At 42.8% G+C, this 27,606-nt stretch overlaps 1 protein-coding gene across 9 annotated transcripts in view; it reads right to left on the bottom strand.

Moving 5' to 3' along the window:
* The window catches only part of SIPA1L2 (signal induced proliferation associated 1 like 2), a 213,455-nt gene that overhangs the window by 165,439 nt on the left and 20,410 nt on the right, over positions 1 to 27,606 (bottom strand). For all 9 annotated transcript variants that reach the window (XM_049108922.1, XM_025448672.3, XM_025448673.3 and 6 more), the window contains exon 2: positions 1,178 to 1,226. The gene's annotated coding sequence lies outside the window, so the exon portion shown is untranslated. The remainder of the gene's footprint in view (positions 1 to 1,177; positions 1,227 to 27,606) is intronic.

The following is a 27,606-nucleotide window of genomic DNA, read 5'->3' as shown; positions in this document are numbered from 1 at the left end:
AAGAAGTTTCCAAAAAATATCAGTGCATGTAATAATTTCAAAGTGGGCAAAAAAAAAAAAAAAAAAAAAAAAAATAGTGGCCAATAAAGGTACCTAATGTCAATACTATTTTTTTTTTTAAAAATTCAATATTAAAATAATGAAAGAGTTTTTACATTAAAATCAGAAACCAGGGCAGCCCGGGTGGCTCAGTGGTTTAGCGCCACCTTCAACCCAGGGCCTGATCCTGGAGACCCGGGATCAAGTCCTGTGTTGGGCTCCCTGCATGGAGCCTGCTTCTCCCTCTGCCTGTGTCTCTGCCTCATTCTCTCTCTCTCTCTCTCTCTGTCTCTCATGAATAAATAAAATCTTTAAAAAAAAAATCAGAAACCAAATAATGAGATTACTTACAGCTGGTGCCAGCTAGAGGCTCACTCCTGAGTCATGGATGGAATCCTACATGGGCACAACTTATCTGAAAGGCAATCTAGCAATCTCTGCCAAAATTTTAAGTGTAAGTGCCCTCATCCAGTAATTCCATTCCCAGGAATTTATCCTAAAGAAATAGTTGTATATATCTGTATCTGTATCTATATAGATATAGATACACATACAAGCATTCTATTAATAAGAGCCAGGCGCTGACAAGTACCTAAACATTCTTCAACAGGGATTAAATTATAGCATAGCTACACATGAAAGTCAATTCATGATTAAAAAGAATAAGGAGGAACTACCTAAATGTTGACAACGAAAAGACAAGGGCCACTCAGTGCAGGGCACCCCACCACCCAGGACGGCAGCCTGTGTGCAGCCCTGTATCCCCACCATACTACATTCACATTGTGTCCCTTTAATCTAAGGGGCACCCCATGTAGAGATACAAACCAATTCCAAGATTCATAGCCTTTCCAACACATTGAGAGCATGCTCACTGGAACCTGCTAGTCACCCCTTCTGAAATCCCCAATTTTGGCAATTCCCAAGTCAAATGGCTTTTTTTTTTTTTTTTTTTTTTTTCAAATGGCTTTTTAAAGCAATGCTCACCTATGCATGTGGTGGAGTGAAAAATCAGAACATGCCATCCCGAAGCCAAGGGAAACAAAACCTATTTTTAAAAACACCATTCATGGGACACAGAAGCCCAAATTTAAAACTTTAAGCAAAGGTTTAGGGTGTGGTTGGGGGGCAGGCTCACCTCTCAGGGAGAATAGCAGGCTTCAGCTCACAGGACCAGGAGCAAGAACCTACAAGAGAAGAGAGAGGTCCAGTTCAGACTCACAGAAAAACTCTTGGTCCGCAGTTCATAAAGCATGGTCCCAGGGTGCCCCCAGAGTCTCAAGGACCTTCCAGGGGTCTACCAGGTTCAAACCATTCTCACAGAAAAACACATAATTTCTCTTTCCTGTGCTCCTCTCATTGGGGCACAGCGGAGTCTTCTGAGGCCAAGGAGCACGACACAGCACAAAGACTTGAGAGTCTGGCTGTATTCTCTCCAGCCAGGTATTAAAGAGATGGAACTGGAGGGGATTATGTTGTGTGTGATCAGCCAATCGGAGAAAGACAAGGATCATATGGTCTCACTCATGTGGAATACAAAATACAGTGCAGAGGACCATAAGGGAAGGAGGGGAACCTGAGTGGGGAAATATTAGAGAGGTAGACAAACCATGAGAGACTCCTGACTCTGAGAAACAAATTGAGGGGGAGGGGAGTGGGGGGATGGGGTGACTAGATGGTGGGCATTAAGCAGGGCACACAATGCGGTGAGCACTTGTGTTACATGTTGGCAAATTTAATTCAATTAGTTAAAAAATAAAAAAAAATAAAAAAATGTAAAACAATGCCATTCTGCTTGTTAATATTTTGTTGTTTTGGAAAAGAGTGATTTTCATAAAACACGTTATTTATGATAAAAGGTAAAGGGCTTACTGCCATGTTTCATTAATTAATAACTATTTTTAAACTTCTCAATTTTAATCCTGGTATCACAAACATCAGTAGAGATAAGCTACATAATAAAAAGCTCTCTGGGGTCTGTAAATCCTCAGTAAGTTTTACAGATGTCAAGGGGGGGAGGGTCTAAGACCAACATTTGGACAACTGCTAGTCTAGGTGTCTATGTTTGGTACTAAATTCTGTTAAAATGCATATATTTTCAATAATAAGGGGAGTGCACAATACTGGATATGCAGCAGTGACTACGTACCATGCGCTCCACTAGATACTTTCCATGTTATTTCCAAAACTACTATCACTTACACACAAAAATGACCTCTTTTGCCTCCCAGATGAAGAGACTGGTACTCTAAGAGATTATCTGCCCACAGGGAATCACCCAGAATAAGGTGTGAACTCAAGGCCGCCTGGCTCCTAAAATCATGATCTTTTACTACATCATTTCTAAAAAAAAGTAATTAGAAGAATTTCTGCTGACTGAACTGAAGCCAGGCACACCACGGCCTGCACTCCTTCTCAACATAATGCAGACTCAACACACAACAGTGTGAGGTGCACAGCTTGGATGAGATGGCATCAACATGGCTTCTCTAATTCCTGCCAGAGATCTGCACTCCACTCCCTACAAAAGACAGACCCCAACAAGTGGAGTGTGCCATGACAACTGGGTTTATGCTTGTGGTCCCAGCAGAGTATTAACAATGACCCTCTCATCCAAACGGTCACCAATTACAGAGCCACCTACCATTGGCCTTGGCTCGAAAAAGCCTACCTTTCTCAATCTGTCTCCATTTTAATGAAGTATTCAAACAGTTGAAGAAATGTGACTATTACTGGTCCCTCACTGTAGCTGAATTTAGGATTGAATGTACCTACAAAGGAAGGGAGGGAAATTCTCATTGACTTTACTCATGGAGCCAATATAGTCAATTCTAAGCTTAAAAATCTAAAGCATCATATGGCAAATCCCTCAATAAACCTGAACATGGAATTACCATATAATCTAGTAATTCCACTTCTGGATATGTACCCAAGAAGACTGAAAGCAGGGTTGTGAAAAGATATCTACACACCCATGTTCACAGCAGCATTATTCACAATAGCTAAAAGGGGTAAGTAACCCAAGTGTCCATCAACCAATGAATGGACAAACAAAATATGGTAAATCTATATGATGGAATACTACTTAGCTTTAAAAATTAGGGAATTACAACACATATTACAACATGGATGAACCCTGAGGACATGATGCTCAATGAAATAAACCAGTCACAAAACAATGAATACTACAGGATTCCACTTATAGGAGGTACATACAATAACCAGCTTCACAGAGACAGGAAGTAGAGTGGTGGCTGCCAGGGGCAGGGGAATGGGGAGTTAGTGTTTACTGAGAAAAAAGCCTCTGTTTGGGATGATGAAAAATCTCTAGAGACAGATGGTTGCACAACAATATGAATATACGGTAGCTACTGAACTACACACTGAAAAATAGTAAAATTTATGTTATGTATAGTTTAACACACACACACACACACAAAAAAAAAAAAACACCAAAGTATTTATCAAAAAGATTTCCCAACATTAAGTAATTAGAAAAAGACTATGTTATTGGGCATCTTATCTCACATCCTTGTTTCAATCTTCACTAGTTTATTAAATCCAACCAAGCATTCATCCACTCGGTCATGTTCACTGACACCTCTCAGTTTCCAGCTCCTGAGATAGGAATGCCTGAAAAAGAGCCTCAGGGACTCAGACACAGCGCCAAAAGGCAACCTGGAAAGGCCTACATAGGAGACACAACCATACTTAAATGATAAATGTTGCTTGCACACAAAGCATGAACTTGTACCAAAAAAAAAAATGTAAGTCCTCTAAAGTATCGATATTTTTCAAAGTTTTAGGAACCTATTTTTTTTTCCTCTCAAGAGGCTTTCTGGTTTTCTACATTTTTTTAATGCTGATACATTATAAAGCCCTCAACTTTAATTTATGAAGTAAGTCTTTAAAAGTCCTATTGATTAAACAGTTTGTGTTTCACAACTAAATATTTTATGGTTAATTTCTCTTCTCCAGCAGAGACCCTTTAAATGATGTTGTAATATCCCCTACACAATGAACACAACTCCGTAAGAGGTGCTTTTCCTTCCTTTGATACAGCAAACATCCTGTAAACAATCTATGCCCCACTCTTTTAACTCACTGCCTTTGTTTACTGACAGGAAAGGAGACTACAAATCCTCCAAGTGGCACTAAGGGCCTCCTTCATTTCCTACGAAGCAGGTGGTTTAGATGAGGCAACTAACTGGCTATTGTCTTTTGCCTTGTTTTCACTTTAGAGGAGAAAATGAGTAAGCTTTCAGTGGACCATAGTCCTCTCAAACAGCCAAACTTGGGACTGTGGGCCGTCTTGCAGAGAGCGGGTCAGGGAAAGGCAAGACGCTCTCCTGTTCCCCAGTCCACGGCTGAGAGGAGGCGACTCACACTTCAATAGGGAGCTCAGCCAGAAAGCCAGATTTGCAGGCAAAGAGAGGCCTGGCCCTTTGTTCCCACCAGCAGGTTCTTCAGCTGCTTTCCCAGTGACACAGGGTTCTGAGAGAGTGAAGGCAAATATTTACTTTCCACCAAGAAGAATAAAAATATTCCATCCAGCTCAAAGTCATTATTTCTCCAGTGTTAGGGTAGGCTCGCTAGTATTCAAGAAAAGCATCAGAAAAAGGCTAGTTTTTGTGATTTATTTTAAAACTAAAAAGGCCTTTCAAAATAATGACAGGTTTCCAAGAGGCTAAGTCCTAAGCACTAATTTTCTGTGAACTCAGGCAACATACATGAGAAATACCTGCCTGTCTCCCCCGACCCACCCTGCCTCTCCACCCCACCACAGCCCAACATTCTGGGCCAACAGGCTGGCCACAGTTCCTGCACCAAATCTAGGAACCACATCCCATGCATCATTATTGGGCCCAGGGGTGCACAGCTGGAATCCTAACCCAGCCCTCACCTACTCCACAAGGATATCCACACCTCAGGAGACAGGGCTTCTAGAAGCATATAACCTAATACAGAATTGGCACCAGATTCAAACAGCCAGTCAACTCCTAGAGAGAGTCTGGGATCACAGAGGATTCTGCAGATGAACACCATCTGCTCCAGGAAATGCATTCTGGAAAGCAGTATACCTGTCCCGCCCAGTGTTCAACAGCACTGACCGCTCACCAGCACTAGTCATCAGGCTTTACTAACTCAACCAGTTGCACATAGACACACAGAGACGAAGGGTCTGTTAACTGTTTCTAGTGTATTCAAAGGTCTGTTTTTATGCAGATGTCTAAATCACAGACAAGATGTCAGCTCAAGCCTCAAGCAAATGACCAACTACTCTAAAGAGTGTTTTCGTTATGAATCAGGTCAGCACAACGTAAAACTCTCAACATAGATAGTCATGTGGTTTCACTGCAGACACTTCCTTTTGATTTCAGTGTGGCGTGACACAGTACGTCACTGGGGGGGGATTCTGGGGGAGTTTTGGTGGCTGCTATATATATATATTTAAATTACAGTAAGAACATTTATCACAAGATTTATCCTCTTAACAAATGACTAAGAGCACAATACAGTATTATTAACTTAATAGGCACAGTGTTGCACACACAGCAGATCTCTAGAAATTATCCATCTTATATAAAAGCAACTTTATACCTTTTTGAACGGCAGGCAACTCTCCATTTGCCCCCTGCCCAGTCCCTGGGAATCACCACTCCACTCTCCGTTCCCATGGGTCTGATTATTTTTAGATACTTCATGTTAAGTAGAATCATGGAGCATTCTCCTACTGTGACTAGTTTATTTCACTTAGTATAACATCCTGATAACTTTATCCTTGTCACATATAGCAGGATTTCCTCTTGTTTACAGCTGAATAATATTCCTTTGTGTGTGTGTGTGTGTGTGTGTGTGTGTAGAGAAAGAGAATATATGTAGTGTGTGTGTATATATAGACACACACACTGGCATTCTTTTTAAGTCAGGTAGAAATAAGAGGGGTTCTGCAAATAGAGCCCCTTCAAAGTTATTTTAACACTTGATAAATATTTACTTAGCACCTCTAGCATCCAAACACTTTACTAAATGACATCCATATTAAGACATGGTTCTTGTCTGCTAAAGTTTACTGTCTAATGGGGGGAGCCAGCTTTAACACAAGTAAATGGAACAGAGCATCAATGGGATGTAATGGCTGAAATCTCTAATGGGGTACTGTTGGGGCATCAGGGAGGAAGAGGCCAAATGTTACCCAGGAAGAGAGATAGGGAAGAAAAAGTTTTCTACAGCAGGGAAAATTGGAGTATTTGAACCATGACAAAGGTGTGAGAAGTAGCAGGGAGAGTCCCATCCTCTCATATCTGTCAGCACAGTACAAAGCTATTGGAGTTTCCAGTAGCCCCCCCCCACCCATCCCTGGCCCAGGGTGAATCAAAAAGAATCTAGAACTTGGATGCCTCCCCACAGCTTTTAGAGCATTCCATCAGCCCCTGCAATGCCATACCACATACAGCATCCCACGAACCCTACAGCACCAGTACCTCATAAGTGTTCATCAGCCCTATAACACCACAGCTCACAGGGCATCCCATCAGCCCTCCTACACTCTGCTCATGTCAAGACTCTAGAATCCAGGAGGCTCGGGACAAGGTTCACACTACAGATCCAGCACGAAGCACTATGTTCTGCACTTCAAAAGCACCCAGTTAATATTTTCCCAAGAAAGAAGGAAGAGGAAAGGGATGAAGGGAAAGGGGGAAGAGGGAAAAGAGAGGGAGAGGAAGGGAAAAAAGACTGGCTCTCTGTGGAGACTTGAAAGCCGCAGAGAATGAGAACATGGGAGACCAGCACAGTATGGAGAACACAGTACCATCTGCTGAAAGAAAGAACACAGGCACTTCTAAATGTGATTCCCACAGAACAGGCTGAATGATAAGAAATTGCCGCTGCACTGCCATTTTTTACCTGTAGAAGCAGTAATTTCATGTGATCCAGCCCTAACATAGGATCCTCCTCTGTGAGCTAGGGTAAGCTCATTCCATGCCTATCCATGCTTATGCCATGCCTATCTCTATGATCGATCACTTACTTTGGGACCATGCTAGCTTTATCGTTTCTCTTGTGCCCAAATAGCTAGCTGCCACATCAATGCCCCTCCACCATCTCTAACTCACCATGCAAAAAGCAGTTTGCATCCTTCCTGCCAAGCCTCCCCTTCCACGCGTGCTCTGTACCTCAGCTAACAGGTCTGATCTCCCTGCACATGCTCTCTTCTTGCTGCCATGAGCCATGGCAGCTGCAGGGTCTGCCTGCCCAGCACGCCTGGCCCACACTCCCCTCTTCTGCCTCTTGTGAAGACCCTTCCCTGTCCCCTACAGAATGCTGGCCACGGGGCCATTGGGGGCACAGCCTCCCCTCACCCTCACAGGTGCCTAGTTCCATGTCCAGAACCAAAGCACAGTTGTCTACATCTCCCCTGGACAGCACAGGGGGCTTTGGCTACAAGGGCTAAGCTAGGAGGAGGTGAGCTCTGACGAATGGCCACCATCTTGCTGATGGCTGAGCTGAAGGACTCTGCAAAGCACAGTCAAGATAGAGAGGAAGAGTTTCTGTGGCCATGTGAGACCCCTGGACCCAATAACGCCTAAAACACGCTACTTCTAGATGCTTCAGTTACCTGAGAATTATCTTTCCTTTTTTGCTTAAAAAAAGTTTTTGTGATTCATAACCAACAGTCCAGATGAATTACCTATGCAAAACAGTGTTGTGTAGGACTTCAATTTCAAAACAGCCTTCAACTAATTCCCCAAGACAGCCTTAGTCATGATATCCATAGGATCTTTCCCAAATAAATAAGCGCTACAGTTCCCATCACCTGAAATACTGTCATCCTTCACAGTCTCAGAGAAAGGCCTTCACTCCGACAAAACTTTCTCAGACATTTCCAGTTGAAAAAAGTTTTAAAGAAAAGCTTCCTAGACAGACAGTGTCTCTTGCACTCTGCTAACCCCAGAGACCAATCCTTATACCTTTTGTTCTGATATTTTTCGGTCAGTCCCAAAGATGATGATTTATTTATAGATGTCTGCCGCCCTCAGTTGGGAATTCTTCATGAGCAGAGGCCTGAGGCTTAAAGGTCATCAATACACAGTTGGTGGAATGCATCATCCTAAGCAGGCAAGCATCTTGTATTCGGAAACCTTGGCTGGTGATGATGTCACTGTTCATTCTAAGTCTGTAGCCCTTTCCATAAACTTATTTTGTTAATTTTTCTTTGAACTCCTCCGAGTAAATAACTAAATTTCTGTCACTGTTGAGATGTCCTTGATGTGGTGTAGGAAACACTCTGGGTTCCCTCACTATTTCCCACAAATGAGATAAGAATGACTCCTGGGAACCAGTACATCCTTGCTAAATTAAGCTAGAAACCTTTAACTATTCCTCAGTGACCACAAAGTCCAAACTTGCAACCAAGGCAACCAAGCACTGGCAGTCTCTCCAATCGACTCTTCCCAGCTTCTTGTCCTGCCATGCTTGCTCACACACCCACATAGTGGTTTTCAGACTTGCTTCAGTAGAGGATAGAGCAGTAAAAAAGTCTAATATTGTTCAGTGAACACCCACCCCCCTCTTCTACCCACTGTGTAACACATGATGAATAGTGAATATAATTTTAGTATGAAAACTGGGAACATTTTTATTAGCAGAAAGATGTGTGTGGTGAACTCACATGCATCACCACTAGCTGACCTATCCAGGAGAGGGAAAGAAAAAAAAAAAAAAAAAAGGATGTTGAACTTGCCACACAGTTGATATGTGTCCTTCCACTCACCAGTTTGCTTTATCATCTGCATGAGGACAAGCAAAATTTAACAAATAAGAAAGTATCATTCCTTAATGTGGTGGTTTGTTATAAGAGCTGAAGACTGATTCAACCTTAGGAGCACCCATGATCCATTGGCACAGATTCAGAAACCTGTGGTATCCTACACTCTCTACAGGTTGAACAAAGTTCTAATGCAACAATGTTATGGTTTTAAGACTGGGGGATCCTCTATTATATACTTGAAACCCTGTTCATTAAGTCAATCAAGAAAAGAAAGTTTGAAACATACTTCACAAATTTAAGTAGATTCCCTATTTTAAGGAGAGCTGCTAATAGCAACCATAATAAACCTGAAAAGCCTAAATCCACACAGATGACTACCATAAAAGGTAAAATACCCCAACTAAAGCCTTGCTAGTAATGCTATCTCTATTTTCTGACACTGAAACGGACAGAGCCCGTGACCAGAGGCATTTCTTGAGTCATCCTTATATATCACTTACAAAAAATGCAAAATGAAAATCTATGATAAGCCAGGTAAACCAGACAACAAAAATGAGAAAGAGAAAGTGTACTGGTATGGATTTATCTATTGTAGGCTTGACCACATCCAGAACAGAAGAAAGAAATCTGACAGTGCAGAGTTACAAAATAACTATGCTATCTCCTTTGAAGGGGAAGATGGGGGGAAGTATCCCAGCTAATATGTATCAATCATTTACTAAATAGTAAGTGGTATTTCATTTCAACCCCATTACTTCACTTTCTTCAGATTTTAAACATTGCGTATCTACTCAACTGAAATCCAGATCTTTATTTTATATATATAAATGTAGAAAAGGTGAAGCTAACTTCTGTAACTGATCCACAAAGTGAGGGAAAGATACAAATAAGCCATTTGAAATTCAGGAAGAGAAAATAACCTTTATCCATCCATTTAGGTTATCAGCTATTTAGGTTATTCAAGAAAATGTGCCTTCCATCAGTTTTCTCAGTACCAATATATTAGACCTTTAGGTGACAGTTCTATAAATACAGTCAGCATCCTAGTCTAGAAGCTACTGCTTATTTTCGAGCTAAGCACCCCATGGTCATCAGTGAAAGAAGATATTTTACAACCTCCTCTCTGGAAGTGGTCACCCTATCATGGCAAAACACCACTAGCCTCATCACACAAGCACAGATGAAGAGATCCAGTCTCTTAAGTCAGGGGCAAAAATGAGACGGACCAAAGGTTAGGAACTTCGAAACAATGGAAAGAATAATCATCTCCTGTAATGTCCTCTCTTGTCCTCCCAATAGTCTTCCCACTCCCAAGAAGGAGCCCACAGCTTGACACCTGTAGCTGTGTGCACACACACAAGAGTAAAGTACAGCAATGAAAACACAGAGAACAAAGGAGGAAGAAAGGGAGTCTAGAAGAGTCTTTTTCCATCACAAAGTTCTCTTAATCTTAATTAACCTAACAAGGGTAAAAAGCAGAGTGAAGAGGAAGTGAAGGTGTGCTGATACTGAACATGCAAATCATAGGCCTTCCAGAAATGACGAAAAACAAAGATGCAGGTTGGTAATAATACCGCTACTGACTTGCAAACACTCCATAAATGCCTGATGAACTGAATGAAAAGATTTCACTGGCTCCAAGTTAGGAAAGCATGATAAGCAAAACTGGAAAAGGTGGTACCTTTAATCTATAAAAACAATACCAGTGATAAAAAGAAAACTAGAGAACAGAGTTGGAATGGCATTTCAAAACAAAAGGCCAACATGAAAAGAAGATAATATACTTAGCTTGGCTTCATCAGCTATTCCAGAAAACTCCCACGTAAAAGCAAAACACCAGTAAAGTATTTATTAATATCTTACCAGACATTTTCATTTTATCCAGACCAGTACATCATCTCCAGAATGCCTCTACAACTGGGGATTCCTAATGGAAGAGCAGTTGAAGGAAACCTGGCCTCCTCTCAACAGGCTCAAAGGTACTAACTCCAGCCTAAGTGTTCCACACTCACAGGAAGAGTCCTTTGTATCATCACACAAAATCAGAAAACTCAAGAGAAAAATAAAACAGGGCAAAATATCAATGCACAAGTAACCAACCAACCTGAATGACTTAATTTATAAAAACACCAACAAAAACAAAAATGAAGTTCTAACCCACAAAGTATAAATCTGTCCTCTCTACCACCCAGATAAACATCTGTTTAGGAAGAACAAGAAAAAGCAATGAAAGAAATGACTAAGTATTCCTCTAGGCACAAAGGCCTTTCTCTTCTGGAGCCACCCAAAAAAGAACTCCCGTCTGATGCTTCATACATACAAAACAAAATCAACTGCCAAATCCCCCAGTCACGATGCAAAGCATGAGGAAAACCTGACTGAATGACACATTATCATGAACAGTGGAATCAATTTCACAACTGATGCAATGCTGCCCTTTACACTGGGCACCTGTAATTGGGGAAAACACTGGTTTTCTTAAGCTAACATCGACTTGCAATTTTGATTGCTGGAGTGGTTCTCCACAGCAGGTGACAGGGACCTCCATGGAACAGGCAACAGACCTACAAGGGCCAGGGCAGCATTGCATCACAGAACATCACCTTGTACACAAATTATGGCTCTTCAGACATAGTTACGTAGTAGACACCTTACAGGGAAGGGACGATATGGGTCTACTTTCAAAGAAAACAGCCGATAAACTAATGAGATCCCAGCCTCTGTGCAAAACTTAGCCTTTTTGAAAACGTATACATCCACATGCACTGTGAAGGTGACAACTTCCCTATATTTAAAGGTTCTTCTAATTGGTGGCACAATTATTTTTAATTGCAAGATAAAATGTATCAACACTTGGGGAGGTTTCCCAGATGACCAATGCATGATGTTCAAAACCATACACAGAACAGGGTTTTAATCCACATCTCAACCAACCTTTAAGAAACCACCACTGGTTTAGCATAGTATCAAAGAAGAAGATCCACAAATGTCTAAAAACAAATTAGAACACTCCAGTTCTCACATTCTTCTCAACCACATATCTGTGGGAGGCTGGATTTTCATCACACATGGTAACCAGAACAACATATCACATCAGAATGGATGCAGATGCAAAGATGAGAACCCCGCCATCTTCCATTACATCAGATATTAAAGGCAGTTTTATAAAAAGGTATAAAAAAATTAAAAACACTACTTAATAACATTTCTTTGGGTTGGGAAATGGTAACTTTTGATAAAAAATAGTATTTATGTTAACATGAACTCATTTTTAATTTCATAACTTAAAAAAACCTCTTGGTTTTTATTTCTAACATGATAAAAATTAATAGATATAACCACATAAACAAAGCTCTCTGGAGTCTTCAATAATTTTTAAGAGTGTACAAAAGTCCCAAGACTAAAACATTCAAGAATCACCATCCTACAAAGGAACATTTAGACAGCAACTCTCACAGGGAAACAAATTCGAGAAATAAAGCAAGTAAATTAACATTTCTTATTCATCAGGTGACAATGCAAAAAGCAGGTCCATCTTAATTCATGAAGCCAGATATACATTTATTCTCTTTAAAGAACAAATGGTTAAAGTACTTAAACATTTCGGTCTCCATTAATCTCCTATAAATTTCCCAAATGACTAGTCTTGTGTGACACTACAGTAACACCATATGTAAATTCATCCAATTAGCTCACCGAAACTTGTACATTCTCCCAAATTCACTAATATCCACTGCACTATCTTCTGCCACCACTGGCTGAGAGACTTCTCACTGAAATATTGATTTTCTGCCAATTAATTACCATAGTAAGATTCAGTTGGGTTTCTCTGCAGAAATTTTCTCTTTTTCCCCGCCTTACTGTTCTTGTACCCTTTAGAGTCTGTTGGGGAATCAAAATAATTGGAGCCTTAAGATGAAATCCTGAATTCTAAAAATATCCTTGGCATAACTTAGAGACAACCCAGTTGTCAGATGCTTAAATGGACAAAGACCTCTTTTTTGCTGGATAACAGACTTTGAAGCTTTCCACTTAGATCTTCCCTCAATTCCCTATCAATTCAACAACTTCACTATGTGAATCTTAGAATAAATCAGCTGTGCTAAACCCAGCCAAACACTGATAAGCACATTCACGTATATGCTCTTCATTCATAAAAGCAGCATGCTTGACTGTGCAAAGAAAAATAAAAAAACAAAAAATTCTCATTACCTATGGGAATCTAAGAAAAGGAAAAACAGGGTCTAATTCTGAAATAATGCTTGCTCAACGGACACCCCTGCAGCAACTCCTAAAGCACCCACTGTAGGATTTAGACTCCACAGCAAAATAGGGAGCTCATCTCTGTCTCAAGCAGAGGTCCCCTGTAGGACCTGTCTCCTGGCCTGGAAGTCCACCTCTCCCATTCCCTTCCCCATCAGGAAAACAAGACACCTAGACACTCCAGAAGACCAGGCAGGCATGGGATAGGACATCGTCCTCATCTCCTCATGCCCACACACTCTCCCCTCTGTCTCAGGGGCGAGGAGGAGGCTGGCTACTAGATAGGCTATTCAAAGTCTCCAGAATCCATCTCAAGAATACCCATGATGACTCTCCTTGGGTGCTCTAAAATTCAGGTATCACCGATCTGAGCAGTGAGACTCAATAAAGTTGTTTTCGGGCACAATCTAAGTCTGGAGAAAGCAAACAAATTAAGCCCAAGTGTAAATACTGAAGAAGGAGAAAGAGAAGAAAGAAATTTAACTCAGCAATATGGTAGGTTGCAATAACAAAGATGCTGAAGGAAGAAATTTCGAGTTTATACACATTCTGTTCGGAAGGAGGATGGTACAGAGAGAAAATACAGTGGACGTAGCATCAGATGGGACTGTGAACCCCAGCCTCACCTCGCACAAAAAGAACAAAATGGTGCTGTGGTGAAAGAGTGATATCTTCCAACTAGCAGCAGACCAAAGTCACCATATCAAACAGCGAATTCCTTAACACACAAGACAAAGGGAAGTGAAGAGAGAAGCAATTCTTAAAGCAAATTCTCTTAAAGTGGAGAGAGAAGCAATTCTTAAAGAAGCAATTCTTAAATTCTTAAATTCATCAGACTTTCCTCGATAGTTTAGAACAAAAAAAGGTATCAAAACTTGAGCAAGTTAAGGTCTGCTTAAGTTTAGGCAAAGCTGGAAAATCAGAACACAGCTTATCCAGAGGTGTAGGCACCTGCCCACCATTGGGGCTGGTGCAAGGCATCAGCCCCAATGGGACTCATGAGAACATGGTCAAGTGGCTATGAATGGAAAGACTTATTGCAATAAAAATGAGTAGCCCTGGGATGCCCGGGTGGCTCAGTGGTTGAGCGTCTGCCTTTAGCTCAGGGCGTGATCCTGCGGTCCCGGGATCGAGTCCCACGTTGGGCTCCCTGCAGGGAGCCTGCTTCTCCCTCTGTCTGTGTCTCTGCCTCTCTCTGTGTGTGTCTCTCATGAATAAATAAAATTTTTTTAAATGAGTAACCCTGCCTACGACACAAATATTTCACTGTGATTCTCTGCTTCCCTGGCCAAACTAGAAAATAATTCAACTGTTTCTATTTCAGGGAGGGGGTCATAAAAAAATGAAGTTGGAAATGTTCCACACTGATCAGCAGGGTGCTGAAAGCAATCCTATGACACATGGATGAAAGCAGGGCTGTGAGGACTTGTCCCCGTCACCCAGGGCAGCCCAGGGTGCAGGGGAGCAGCCAGGCCAGGTGGGGGCCTGGTGGGGGGTGGTACCCAGTGCTCTTGGAGGACCAGACAGGACAGCAGGGAACGTGAGGGATGGGACGGCCCGCAGGACAGGCAACTCCCAGGCCAGCTGCCCCCCTCGCCAGGGCGCCGGGCTGCCTGTGGCTGGGCAGCGGCCAAGTGTGTCTTCAGGCAGAGACTGGCTTAACTTTTAACCCGGAACTGCTTGACTGTCTAGCATGTCTGCCCCTGGTCATGTTTTGGTCTTGAAGCCCCTTCTGCCCTCCTGATGCAGTTTGGCTGCTGTCATGGCCTCCTGGTGTCCCTTGTGAGGCCACAAGAAGAGAGGCTAGGAGAGTCAAAAAACATAGGGCACTCTCTGGAAATGAGAGGCTTTGTGCCAAACAACTAACCAAGAGGCCGGGGAACAGGTGTCATGTCTACCTCAAGAGCCGAGGGGACAGGGCTACACATCCCACTGACCCTTGCTCAGGAGGAACAAAAGGCATTTCTTCAATTTACTAGAAGATGTTTTAAGAAAATTTAAAACACAGGAGAACCAGCACCACTTGCCACCAGGGCCACTCCCAGGGGCGCCCACAGCGAGTGGGCCAGCCCTCCTGACTCCAGGCACTGGGCCCAGTTCCTCTTTCCCGAGGGCTCGCTGCTGAAAGGGCGGGGAGCACCTAGGATCCGGACGGGGGGGGGGGGGGGGGGGGGGGGGGGGAGAATGGCTGAATTACCTACTTCCACTAGTCTGCAATTGCAAATAAATCACCAGGGAAAGGGAAGAAAAAAGAAGAATGCACAATTATCAATTCTTAGACACACACACAAGCTCTTAGAGGCTGTCTGATAGCAAGAGGAATATTTAGCACAGACATTTGCAGACACTTACTGTCTGAATTAAAATGGGAAGCAGCATAGATAGGAGTCGCTGAATAATTAGCAGTGAGGACAATTTTACTCTGCTATCTGCCAGATACAATTACTTTCGCTCCATCTCCGGAGGTAAACACATCTAAACTGGTAGAGCTGAATGGGACCACCTGCCTCTTGTTGTTGTTGTTGTTGTTGTTTTTTAAAGGTTTTCATTTGGGGTTACAACTGTGGCCACCTAAAATGTTTACGTCTGAAAGAAAGAGTCATACTCTATTATAAATTATGACTGCGGGTACTGAATCAAAATAACTTCTGGTTTACATGTGAAAATCAAACAAGAGCTGACTTAATCCTCCTGTCTCTCCACTGCTCACCCAAAGGCTTTAGAAGGACCTAGGAAAACTTTATTTTTAACCAAAAACTTGGTAAACTGCTAAGTTTTCTAGAATTGAAAAAAAATTCTTTTTCAGAACCTTTCCTTGTTCGAAAACTAGCAACAAGACTGATTTCTTACTATCGGATAGAAAGGAGCACTAATATCTCAAACTTTGATGTATCCTTTCTTATACGTTCACCACTCAAGAATGAACCCTGCAATTAAGATGGCTTTCCCTCCTTAAATCCTACATCTCATTCTTTTTTGCCGACAGCTAGAAAAATGGAAGAGGGGGCCAATTCCTAGTTAAGTAGTAAAGGTCAGCTTCTTCCCCCACAAGAGTCTCAGTTCTGAGAGCAGCCCAACCACAGAGCGTGGGCACAGGCAGGTACACCCAAAGTCTTTGGGAAACTCAGACAGCTGCTGCAAAATGAATCCAAAGAACATCTTTTCTGCATAAATTATTACATCTCCTAACAAACACAAAAACAACATTTGCGAGAAAAAAAACAAGGTATTTTTCATGAAAGTTCTAAGTCAAATGCTCTACTCCCCCACAAATACGCCTTGAAAATGTTAAATTATCTGGTCAAACTCCTAACTTTTTTTTTTAAGATTTTATTTATTTATTCATGAGAGACACACAGAGAGAGGCAGAGGCACAGGCAGAGGGAGAAGCAGGCTTCCTGAGGGGAGCCTGATGCGGGACTCCATCCCAGGACCCCAGGATCATGCCCTGAGCAGAAGGCAGACGCTCAACCACTGAGCCACCCAGGTGCCCTGAACTCCTGCCTAACTTGAGTCAAGAAATATCCATTTGTTTAATGGACCTTGTTTAGAGTCCTTGCTGTGGCCTGGGACAGGGGCTGGAGCCAGGAGGCAGTACCAGCCAGCCCCACCAGCCCCTCAGGCTACTTGCATTCAGCCCACAGGCTAACACCAACCCACCTTTCCAGATAGTCCTGAACCTAACCGTGCTGTAACTAGAGATGTTCCTTTTAAGGCACAACATTAAGACTACATTACACAAAAAATTTAAAAAATATATACAGCCCTGTAGAATAAGGCATTCTGAAATAACTCTCAGACAAGATTTATTATGTCTAGGGTGCTTTTCATAAAATGATTTATTACGGTTTTGCTAAAATGATTAGAGAGAAACGTTCCAAAACATCTATAAAACGTTGCTAGGCATCTTGAAAGTGAGCAAAGTGGCAAGAATTTTCCAACAAGTTGTCAAAATAAAATGAAAGGACAGAAATTCTCAGCAACACAGGAAACAAAATAAAGATAACCCATTAAAAAAATCCTCATATGAAATAAGCAATATTCACAGAGCTACAATGAAGGCTTTTAGAAAAGTTGACTTTTAGCAGGCAAGTAGTTGGACTACCTGGTCTAAGGGATGTCTACTGTCCGTGGATACATCGAGGGCAGAGACCCTGCCTGGGCAGGCACAGGCTAGCTCTTCTGGATGCTCCATGCTGACCCATACAGGCAAGCTCAGGCCCCCGACAGCCCCACTCAGCTGCAACCTTGACCTCCTGCCCAGGGGTTGGACCTCTGATCCCCTAGCCTCCTGTCTACCAGGTGACTGGTTCCAGCCCCTCTCCCCTCCAATCTTTCAGTGACCTCACTCCATTACCCTGCCTGGCTACAACAGACTTGTAGGGCACGACTCCAATTCCACCTAACTGATAACAGAAAATGTGAATATAAAACATGAAGAGAGAAAAGGAAGATGTAGCTAGAGCTACAAAGTGGTTAAGGCCAGTGATGGGGGGTTAGGGGGCAGTGAATAAAAGTGAGCAGCTGGTCCTGGGAGGAGTGTAAAAACACAGGGAGTGGAATCAGAGGGACTGCTGCCAAAGATGAAGTAGCAAGGGGCGACACTGGCTACCACCCAGAGGGGCCCCAGGGAGGGAACCTCGCTGCATGCTCCTCATCATCCATTCCAATAATTCTGTCTGGAGCAGCTGTGCCCATATAATTTTGTTCCAGGAACTTCCATCTTCATCCTCTCTCTGGGAAAAATACCTTGGACCAGCACTACTGGGAGCCTTTCAATTTTTTCCCCAGTTTCACTCCAAATATTCCCTTTAAGGTTTTAGGAACATCAGTAGGCTCCGAAGCTCATTAAAGTTTCTCCCAACCCAACTATACTAAACGGCCTGAGTGTCCCAAATTTAATAGGCTCTTTCTTAGATCTGGTCAGAATTTCTTTTGATTCTAACACCATTCAACTTATCTAAAAATTCCAAGTCCTGGAAATCAGAAAGAGTGCCAATAACCCCAAAAGCTCAAAGGGGAAGAGTAGCGCCTAAGTTCCCATAGGCTATACTGCTTCCAGGCAAAACAGGTGCAGGCAGTCTTGGCCATGGCCACATGCTAGAATCACCTGAGGAGCTTCGGGAAGTCCAGGCGGCCCCACTCTGATTAGATCAGAACCTCTGGTGTGGGGCCTGGGCACGATTCGCTTTTCAAATATCCCTCATGATTCTAATGTGCGGACAAGTCTGAGAAGATTCACTTAACTCCAATGAAAGTGCTCATTCTGGGGATCAGGAGCAGCTAATGTTCCTCCTGAGCAATTACACCGCCCTTCGTAGGCATCACCTCATTTACAATCTTTAACTGTCCTGATCCAGCTTGTGGACTCACTGGTCTGCTGCTGAGGGAGGGTGGGGCTGGATCTTAGCGTCTTTCTTGTCAACTCTTCCCTTTTCATTCTTTCAAAAAATAGTTACTCCCACCTCATGTAAATTCCAGTCCAAAGAGCACAAAGACTTGGAGCAACGAAGGTCTTACTCTAATCAAGTGGCAAAACAAAACAAAGAAAACACCACAAAAACAAAAAAACATAAAGGAGAAAAATGTAAAAGTCTGAGTTCCTAACTACAATTCAAGGTTTAGCAAGGGACACCTGGGTGGCTCAGTGGTTGAGCGTCTGCCTTTGGCTCAGGGCGTGACCGAGGCATCTAAGGATCGAGTCCCGCATTGGGCCCCCTGCAGAGAGTCTGCTTCTCCCTCTGCCTATGTCTCTGACTCTGTGTCTCTCATGAATAAATAAATCTTCAAAAAAAAAAAAAAAAAGGGTTTAGCAAAAAAAAGTTTCAACCAGAAGCGAGCTCCTTCTACTCCCTTCCCCAGAACCCCTATGAGAGGGAGCAAGAAGCAAGGACTGGCGAAGGTCAGAGGCCCACCACTCTTTGTGCCCATGGCCACTGCTGTCACTGGGCGGATCCCAACTCCTTTCAGCTGTCACCTTCCTGACAAAGGACAAAAGGCCTGGGGACCCGACACTTTCTCCCAGCACACTAATCTCATTCCATCCAGCTCAAACGGGGCTTGAGGACTGCAAAGTCATCTTTTGTGCTTCCTTCAACAATAGGGGTTTTCAGAATCTTGACTTTCATATAAACTGTCTAAATTAACTTTTCATAAAGTCACACGGGGACGGGGGTAGACACTATACGTAGACTTCATGTAGCCTTAGAATTAGTCTTTGCAGTGAATGACCATTTTCTTCCAAATAATATGCTCTTAAAAAAAAAAAAGAAAAAGAAAAACTGACTTTTGGAAACATTTGAAATTTTAGCTTTACTTCTTTAAACATTTCAAAGGCAAAAAAAAAAAAACCCCACTTTCATTATGAAATCATCATTCAACACTAGCTTAAAGGATGAACAGCATCCACAAACACTAGCAAACCAAATGTTAACTAGGTGAGAATAAATATCAATCCTGTCTTCCAGGATGGCCGAAGTTATCTGGAAAGTTCCACTGCTGGGAGAGAAGCGAGTGGCTTCCACTGCGGTCCCCAGAACTGCTCTGATTCACTAAGGATGCCTTCAGAATGCCACCCTTCTAAAGAAAAGTTAACAGCTGGTTTTAAGCTGAGGACTGGGGAAGCGGTGGGGGGAATACTGGCTAGATGCAGAGGAAGGGAAGGAGAAAGGCGAGGAAAGTCTCCCTTACAGCAACCCTGATTCCAGCACATCAGTGGGCTCCTCTTGAAGTGGTTCTACTGATTCTCCATTCAGGCAGCCCTGGAACATACCACACATTCTGAGTTCCCTGCTCCCTTGCTCTCACCCCTCTTCCCTCAGGAAACCACCCAAGGTAAAGAGCACAAAGCTGGAAGACTTTCCCACTCACATGGCTACAGGAAAACTGTCCTGTGGGCTTCCTGTACATGAAACAAATTCTAAGCAGACGTTTTTCATATTTTGCTATAAGAACCTCAAAGTCAAGCCTCGATCAGAGCATAGCACAACTGGGCCCCAAATCACAGGCAAGGAAGGATCCTAATGGGATTTTCTGGTCACTGAAATTACTGATGTTAAAATGAAAAAAGATTTAGAGTTTGTCCCAGAAAAATAAAACCATTTCTCCTTTAATTTTTTTTTTTGTCAACTAATATATTCTAAAATACTCATGTTCCTATGGAGGAAGGATAGGGTACTGCTACTTGAGTTCAACAAATCACCTACAAAACCATGTTCTCTTTACCTGGAGAGGTAACAGTTCATGGTTTTTGACATTAAAAAGAGCATGAAAGAGAAGAGAAGCAAGAAGCCTACTGTTATTGAGAATTTCAGTTCCCAAAAGGACACACCAACCTAATATTGTTGAGTCTGTGAATGCAGCTAACATTAAAATGTAGCTTCTATACCACCACCCCCACACACACACACACAACTAGGATACCAGAATTTGCTGCATGGTTGGTTTATCTGAAAGTCCACTATTAAAATATATTAGCAACAGATACAATATAAAAGACAGATTCTTGGGGTGCCTAGGTGGCTCAGTCAGTTAAGTATCCAACTCATGGTTTCAGCTCAGGTCATGATCTCAGAGTAGTGGGATTGAGCCCATTACAGGCCCTAGACTCCAACCTAAAGAAGTGACAAGATTTATCTGGCATCACATCACTCAGACAACTGTTCCTTGCAGTGACCATGGAGACTAGAAATCTCAAGAGATATGACCAGAACCCCAAACACAAATTCCATTTGTCAAGGCTGAGTCTTAGGCATCTGAAACACTTTAGAAATGCAAATAAACACCTCATTTTAAAAAATCTGTTTCTTGGGGTACCTGGGTGGCTCAGTGGCTGAGCGTCTGCCTTTGGCTCTGGGTGTGATCCCAGGGTCCTGGGATTGAGTCCTACATCGGGCTCCCCATAGGAAGTTTCCTTCTCCCTCTGCCTATGTCTCTGCCTCTCTCTGTGTGTGTTTCTCATCAAGCAATAAATAAAATCTTTTAAAAAATTAAAATTAAAAATTAAAAAATCTGTTTTACATCAATTTTCTTAAAGATACACCTGCATGTGAGCTACAGGCTGCTCCCAAGACGACACAGCTTGTTCTTAACTGCTCCTTCGTCATTCTGGCCTGGCTGTGAGCTCTTCATTTTCATTATCTGGCTCCCAAAGAGCAGCCTGCTCTATTGGGTCAAAATTCCTTTAAAAGACAGCTTGTGCCCAGCTCAGACACCTGCTGCCCTCCATAAGCATTAGAAATATGGTACAGATGTAAGGTGTTGAGACTGGTGAGCCAGTCAGAGATGAACCCAGACAAATGGGCCCCAAATGCCACTCAACTCCAAAACTTGCCCTGGCCTCATGGGTTGAAGGCCATCATGGAGGTGCCTTCCCTCAAACAAGCTTATTCTCTGACTACAAGCTGGCCCTCATGTTATCTGACACTTTACAAAATAAAAGACTTCCAAACTTGGGGATTTTTAGCTTGACCCTTTAAATTGAATTCAGTAATTGCTGATCAAGCCATTTCCCTGACAGCCTGGGATCCATTAGATTCAGTTAACATTACTTCCCTTAGCAAATAATGAGCATCCACTGGGTAAAGAGCAACCACCAGTCACATGCTTTCAAACCTGCACCACACCAGAATGGGCATGGGGGGCCCAGATTCGGATTACATACCACTTCTTTAAAAATAAACAGTCAAGCTGCACTGCTCATCTGGAACATAGCAGCTGCTGCAAAGCTGCCCATTCTACTGAAGCCAGGAACAGCTCAACGAGTCCTATGGTGGGCCTGATCCCATGGCTGCTTCCTGACACCTGATAGTTCCCCTAACCGCACCATTTGGCAGGTGAGTTCAGGATAACAGAATGCTGACACCTTTTCGGCAAAGCTCTGCCAGTAAGAATTTTGGCCAAGGGCAAATGTTTACATGTTATGAGAAATTGCATCAGCTTCTGTACACTATCAGATCAAAACCCGTTACCAATCGTGGGGACACCCACAAGTCCACTTTGTGTATCTATGTGTGCCCACCCGGCATGGCTCAGCAGCAGGAAACAGCCTTGTTTAGTGAGAGTGGCTGCACACTGCAGCAAGACTACTTCCTCGGAGTTTGGAGACTATCCTCCTCCTGTGTCCCCCTGCTGCAGTTCTGAGTAAAGCCACATAAAACAGAGTCGTGTGAGGTCTGAGCTCCTGCAAACATGACACAGTCACACACTCCAGGCTGGAGGAAGTCCACAACACAAGCCTAGTCCACTTGACACACACCCACTGTTCAAACATCCTCAACAAACCATTCAATAATCACGTACTGACCTAGGCATCATCTGTCCAAAATAAAAAACACCTTCCTGAATGTGCTACTCAGACCTATCAGATGAAACATTAGCAACTAATGCACTAACAATGAGAAAGCAAACCCATGGGCTTTGCTTGCACTTACACAGGGCTCCCAGCAAATCACAGTCAAGAGTCCATGCCAGGGTTTACCGCTGTCTCAGGGGCACCCTTGGCCCCAAACTGGCTCTGAAAGGAAGACCTTGGGCTTTGCTGGGGGCTTGCCAGGGATGCTTTCGAAGTTTAAGCACAGCTCTGGCAGGAGCTGTAAACAGGATAGCCACTTTAAGTTTTCAAATGAAGGGGCAATACTGGGGACAGTTAACAAGAAAAAAATAATGATTTCTTTGCATATCCTTCTGTGCTATATTAAGCAGAATCAAAAAGCACATTCTGAAAAAAAATTATAAAATCAATTTTTTTCCCAGTTTCCTCCTTCATCAGCTACTGCCAAAAATCAGCCCTCCCTTTTATTTTCAATCAAGTGTTTCTAACTTACTCTGGTTCCTTCAGGCTTGTAAGGACACGATCCTTGATCTGGGCAAAACACCTTACCCCTGCGAAGTGGGAGTCAGGAGCATGAGGGGGTGAGGAATGAGAAAAGGCTGCTGGGGCGACCAAGCACCAATGTTGCTGTCTGAAACTGGCTTCTTCCTTTTGCCTGAGGGTGTCTGTTTATATAATTTCCCAAAAGAGATGATAGCCTAAATGACTGAGCGTGCCTGTTGGATGACACGAGTGGTCTATCTCTGGGCTAGCCGTGAAAGAAGTAGGCGAATCCTGAGCTCTGCATACACAGAACTCCTGTTCCAGGGCAGGAGGCCGACAGTCCCTGCAGGAAGCAACGGAAGCCCCAGGACACACACTCCAGTCGTGCAGGCAGAGTGAGGGAAGGCAATCATCTTTGCCATCCTAGAAGGCTGGTGATGGAAGGCTTGATAAAATCATGCAGCTGCCGTGAACACAGTTCTCGGCTTCCGTGGTACAACTACTTCTCATCCTCCTCAAGGCATAATGTAAGCTACCTGTTTTCCCTGGCCCGTGGTGGCCAAGACAAACCTATAGGAAGAGGGAAGGTTTCCATAGCAGTCCCTCACTGTACCTCATAAGGAAAGAGAAAGAGTGAATTTACCCCAGAAGACAGGTCTACTCACTGGGCCTCATCTGCACAGCCAGGCTGGGGTCAGCCCCAGGCCAGACACTGAGACAGATGGTGAAGACCACCCATCGCACAGCTGCAGTTTTCCAACTGAGGCACGAAGTCCCAAGTGCCCCAAGGTTCTCCCAGGAACAGTAACTGGGTGAAGGGGGATAAGGAATCGATCCCTAGACCCTCACCTTCCACCCACTCTACCTGAAAACAGCTGCACACTGCTTTCTCCCAAAATCTTACCACACACTGCATCATCCCAAAGTTCAAAAACCAACCCCTAGGGCTCCAAACAAAGGGGTAATTGAAAAAGTGCTTATCAAGGAAGACCTCTTTAGTAATTAATCATGACCCCTTGAATTCATAAGGCTTCTTGTTTTTAAGTGCTTTAAATATATTTCTGCTAAGGGGAAAATGTGACCTGTCTGACCCAGAAAAAAATAAAGAAACATAGATTAATGGTATGGATTCTCTTACATTCAACCTGGGATTTTTCCCCAAATGCCAAAATGTTCAAGATAGGGAAACCCCTTAGGATAACAAATTTACTTGAATGCTGTATTTTTCACCCAGGAAGTTAAAATATATATATCACTGTTTAATATTTTCTACTTCCTACTAACAAAAACAAATCACTGGAACTTGTTATTAAAACATTGGGTGTTGACTTAAAAACATGTGAAAGAGTACAGAGATTTTAAAAAGTTATTTCAAATGGCCCCAAGATGAAAACTTTGATCACACCCTGGACACCCACTCAAGTGAGGCCAGTGCAGTTAGCATATGTTACAAGGCCATGAGGAATGTCACTACTGAAGACAAAGAAGTGTGGGAAAGTCTGAAGAGGATGAGAAGGAGAAAGAGAAGGAGGAGGAGGACATTCCAGGCAGAGAGGAGCCATGCAGAGCAGCAGAGCTGATCATGCATGCAAGGACGCTGAGGGGCAGAAGCTTCCAGCCTTTAGGGTAGGAGCATGGGGCGGGAGGAATGAGGCAGTGGAGGACCTATGTGCCCTGCTTAGGGGCTCAGATTTTATCCAAGCACCCAACAGAAGGTTTTTACTAAATCACTGCCTCTTCGGAGAAAATGCTGGCGACAACAATGAAGGATGAGAGGGGGAGAATGAGAAGCTGGTAGCTGGGAGATTAGACAGTAATGTCCAACAGAACCTTCTGTAGTGATGAGAATGTTCCATCCTTTCCATCAGTGATGACAATGTTCCATGTGACTACTGAACGTGTGAAATGCAGCTCATGAGAGTCTTTATTCTTATTTAATTTTAATTAATTTAAATTTGCATTACTACATGAGGCTAGTGGCTATCATACTGGACACACAAGCTAGAGAGCTATTTCAAAGTTCAAAGGATGATATATCCTAATGCAAGTCAGGAACAGTGGGAAAAAGATTCAAGAGGGATTTCTAAAGCACAACTGGTAGATGCTAGTGATCAACTGCATAGATGTGGTGTTAAGGACTGATTTAAGGTGGATGTAACAGCACAGTACAAAGCAGGAGAGAGGGTAAACGACATTTGTTAGGGAAGGTAACTGGTCCAAAATGAACTCATCTACTTTGAAATGTACCAAGAATACCCAGAAGATAGCTAGAAGGTGGGTGGAAAAACGTCAGACAGGTAAAGATTTGGAGGTCACCATCACAGAGATAGTGAAAAAAGCCACTTAGGAAGGCAGGGTCACCCAGAGGGAGAGAAAGGAGAGGGAAGCCCAGCATTTCAGAGGTATTCTGGAAGGAGAGGCCAGCCAAGGCCGAGAAGAAATGACCAAAGATAGTGAGAGAATGGGAGAGGGTGGTGTCACAGAAGCAAAGGGGAGAGAGACAGGGTGTTCACCTGGGAGCAGGAGGCTAGACTCAATAAGGTAAAAAGTAGGGGAAGTCCCAAAGGACAGGGCCTGGGGGCTGGCAGGAGGATTCCTAAGACCAGGAACCACAGAAGGGATGGGAAACGGGCTCTCACTCAGTGACACATGAGGCACAGTCACAGTGATGATAATATGATGCACATGGATGGGGACCTCAGGCCCCGCTCCAGCACCAGCTACGAGACTATATCCATTGCAAGTTCTAGCAAGATAATCTCTTCCCCTAGGCCCCCACAGAAACTACCAGAGAAGTTCAAGTCAACTATATGACAAAGTAAAAGGGTACCCAACCAAAAACATCCCTCAAAACCCAACGTTAAGACAAGGACGTTTCACTGGAATGAAGAGGAGACAAGCAGAAGCCATAATCTCCTTTGAAAATCCTCTCTTTTGTCATCATACACCTACCTGTCACCTACAACCATTTCCTTTCAGACCAGCCGGGGGAACTTCTCAAACAAATGGAGCTGATCCCACCACAGGGTTAAATTAAAGCAAGCAGAAGGACCCAGGACATCCTGACTTTCACCTTCAAAGGTTCCTGTAGGTCGTCATGCAGGAGGGAACCTCCCCTGCAAGAATCCAAGCCAACTTTTTTCAAATCAACTTTGCTTCTGACTCTCATTATCACTAATGAGAGGAATATTAACCCCTGACTTAAAATTTCCTTAACGTCCTGATTTTTTTTTAAAAAAAAGCTGTATTCATTCAAAACTCACTCAGCTCCTATAGGTAGCTATGTTCATTTCTTTTCCTGCCCTCCCTGTGTGTCAGCACTGGAGTGGAAGTCCTGCACACATGCTAGATGCTCAATAATGTGTAAGAGGAACAATAACTGGAGTCACTGAGCACCTACGATGTGCCAATAGCAGGCAAAGCACTGTTTTTTTGTTTTTTTGTTTGTTTGTTTGTTTGTTTTTAAGATCTTATTTATTTATTTGACAGAGAGAAAGAGAAAGTAAGAGAACAGAAGCAGGGGGAGCCACAGAGGGAGAGGGAGCAGCAGACTCCCTGCTGAGCAGGGCAATGTGGGGCTTGACCCCAGAACCCTAGGATCATAACCGGAGCAGAAGGTAGACACTGAGCCAACCCATGCACCCCAGGCAAAGCAATTTTAAAAGCACTGTCAGTGAGCTCACAACCACCATCCACAATAGATGTCATACCCCCATTCTGAGTTGTGCGTATCATGGAAGTACAGAACTCAGTCAGGATCAAAGGGGGTCACCATAGTACCCAAACCATAATAGGTGTCACAAGCCGCCACTACAGCCAGATACTGTCAGTGCTTTCTGATCTATCAGGCAGTCAAACCACACAGCCGTGCCTCAGACATGTGATGCTAGGAAGGGCAAGCCATTTCAAGGACATTAACACTGAATTTTAGACACATCTTTTGTAGCACACACATGGACTTCATCATCTATTAATACTATTCATCGAAACAATCATTACAATTTGATAGATACTAAAACCTGACTTCAGAGTTGCTATTCAAACATAATTCTTAAATCATGCTTTCATAAGTCATGTAGATAATTCACAGAGAGACAATTAGCCTTTGACACTGCACTTAATTTAATAAGCCATTTCAGAATTTTAATAGAAGCATTAACAGGCATGAAAGAAGAATGAACTACTTTTTGAGACCTTATAACTTACAAATTAGCTAATTTTTATTTTTAACGTAAATGTCAAAAAGCATAGTATAAAGGGCTGGCAATTATGCTGCCAAAAACACATGAATGTTATTGGAGTCAAGGTATCTCTGCTCTCAAAGATAAGTAAAGAGCGACAACAGTATTTTGAAAGTAAATGCCAAAGTCTCTAACTTAATTCTTAGTACCAACTAAAAAAGATGTCCCCATTGTCAAGGAACAGCAGCTATGAGATTAAATAAAATATGTATCTAAAAGCATTTAGTGCCTCACCAATAAACTACATTACATAGTAAAGATAGCAAAAAATGAATTTCCTCAAAGTTAATTTAATGCTTTCACATTATACAAATACATATTTTTTCTTGTGTAAAAAGTTTAAACGACAAAAGGCAGTCAAAAGGCTAAAAAAAATAATGCTTAAGCTCTTAACATACAACATCAGCAGGTAAGTTTTCAGAGATCTACCTACATGATACTAAACTCAGATTAAAAATGTTTTCATGATAAAAAAC

Source organism: Canis lupus, chromosome 4 (assembly GCF_003254725.2).
Source record: "Canis lupus dingo isolate Sandy chromosome 4, ASM325472v2, whole genome shotgun sequence".
In the NCBI taxonomy this organism is placed as follows: Eukaryota; Metazoa; Chordata; class Mammalia; order Carnivora; family Canidae; genus Canis; species Canis lupus.
This window is presented reverse-complemented; position numbering and strand designations above follow the sequence as displayed.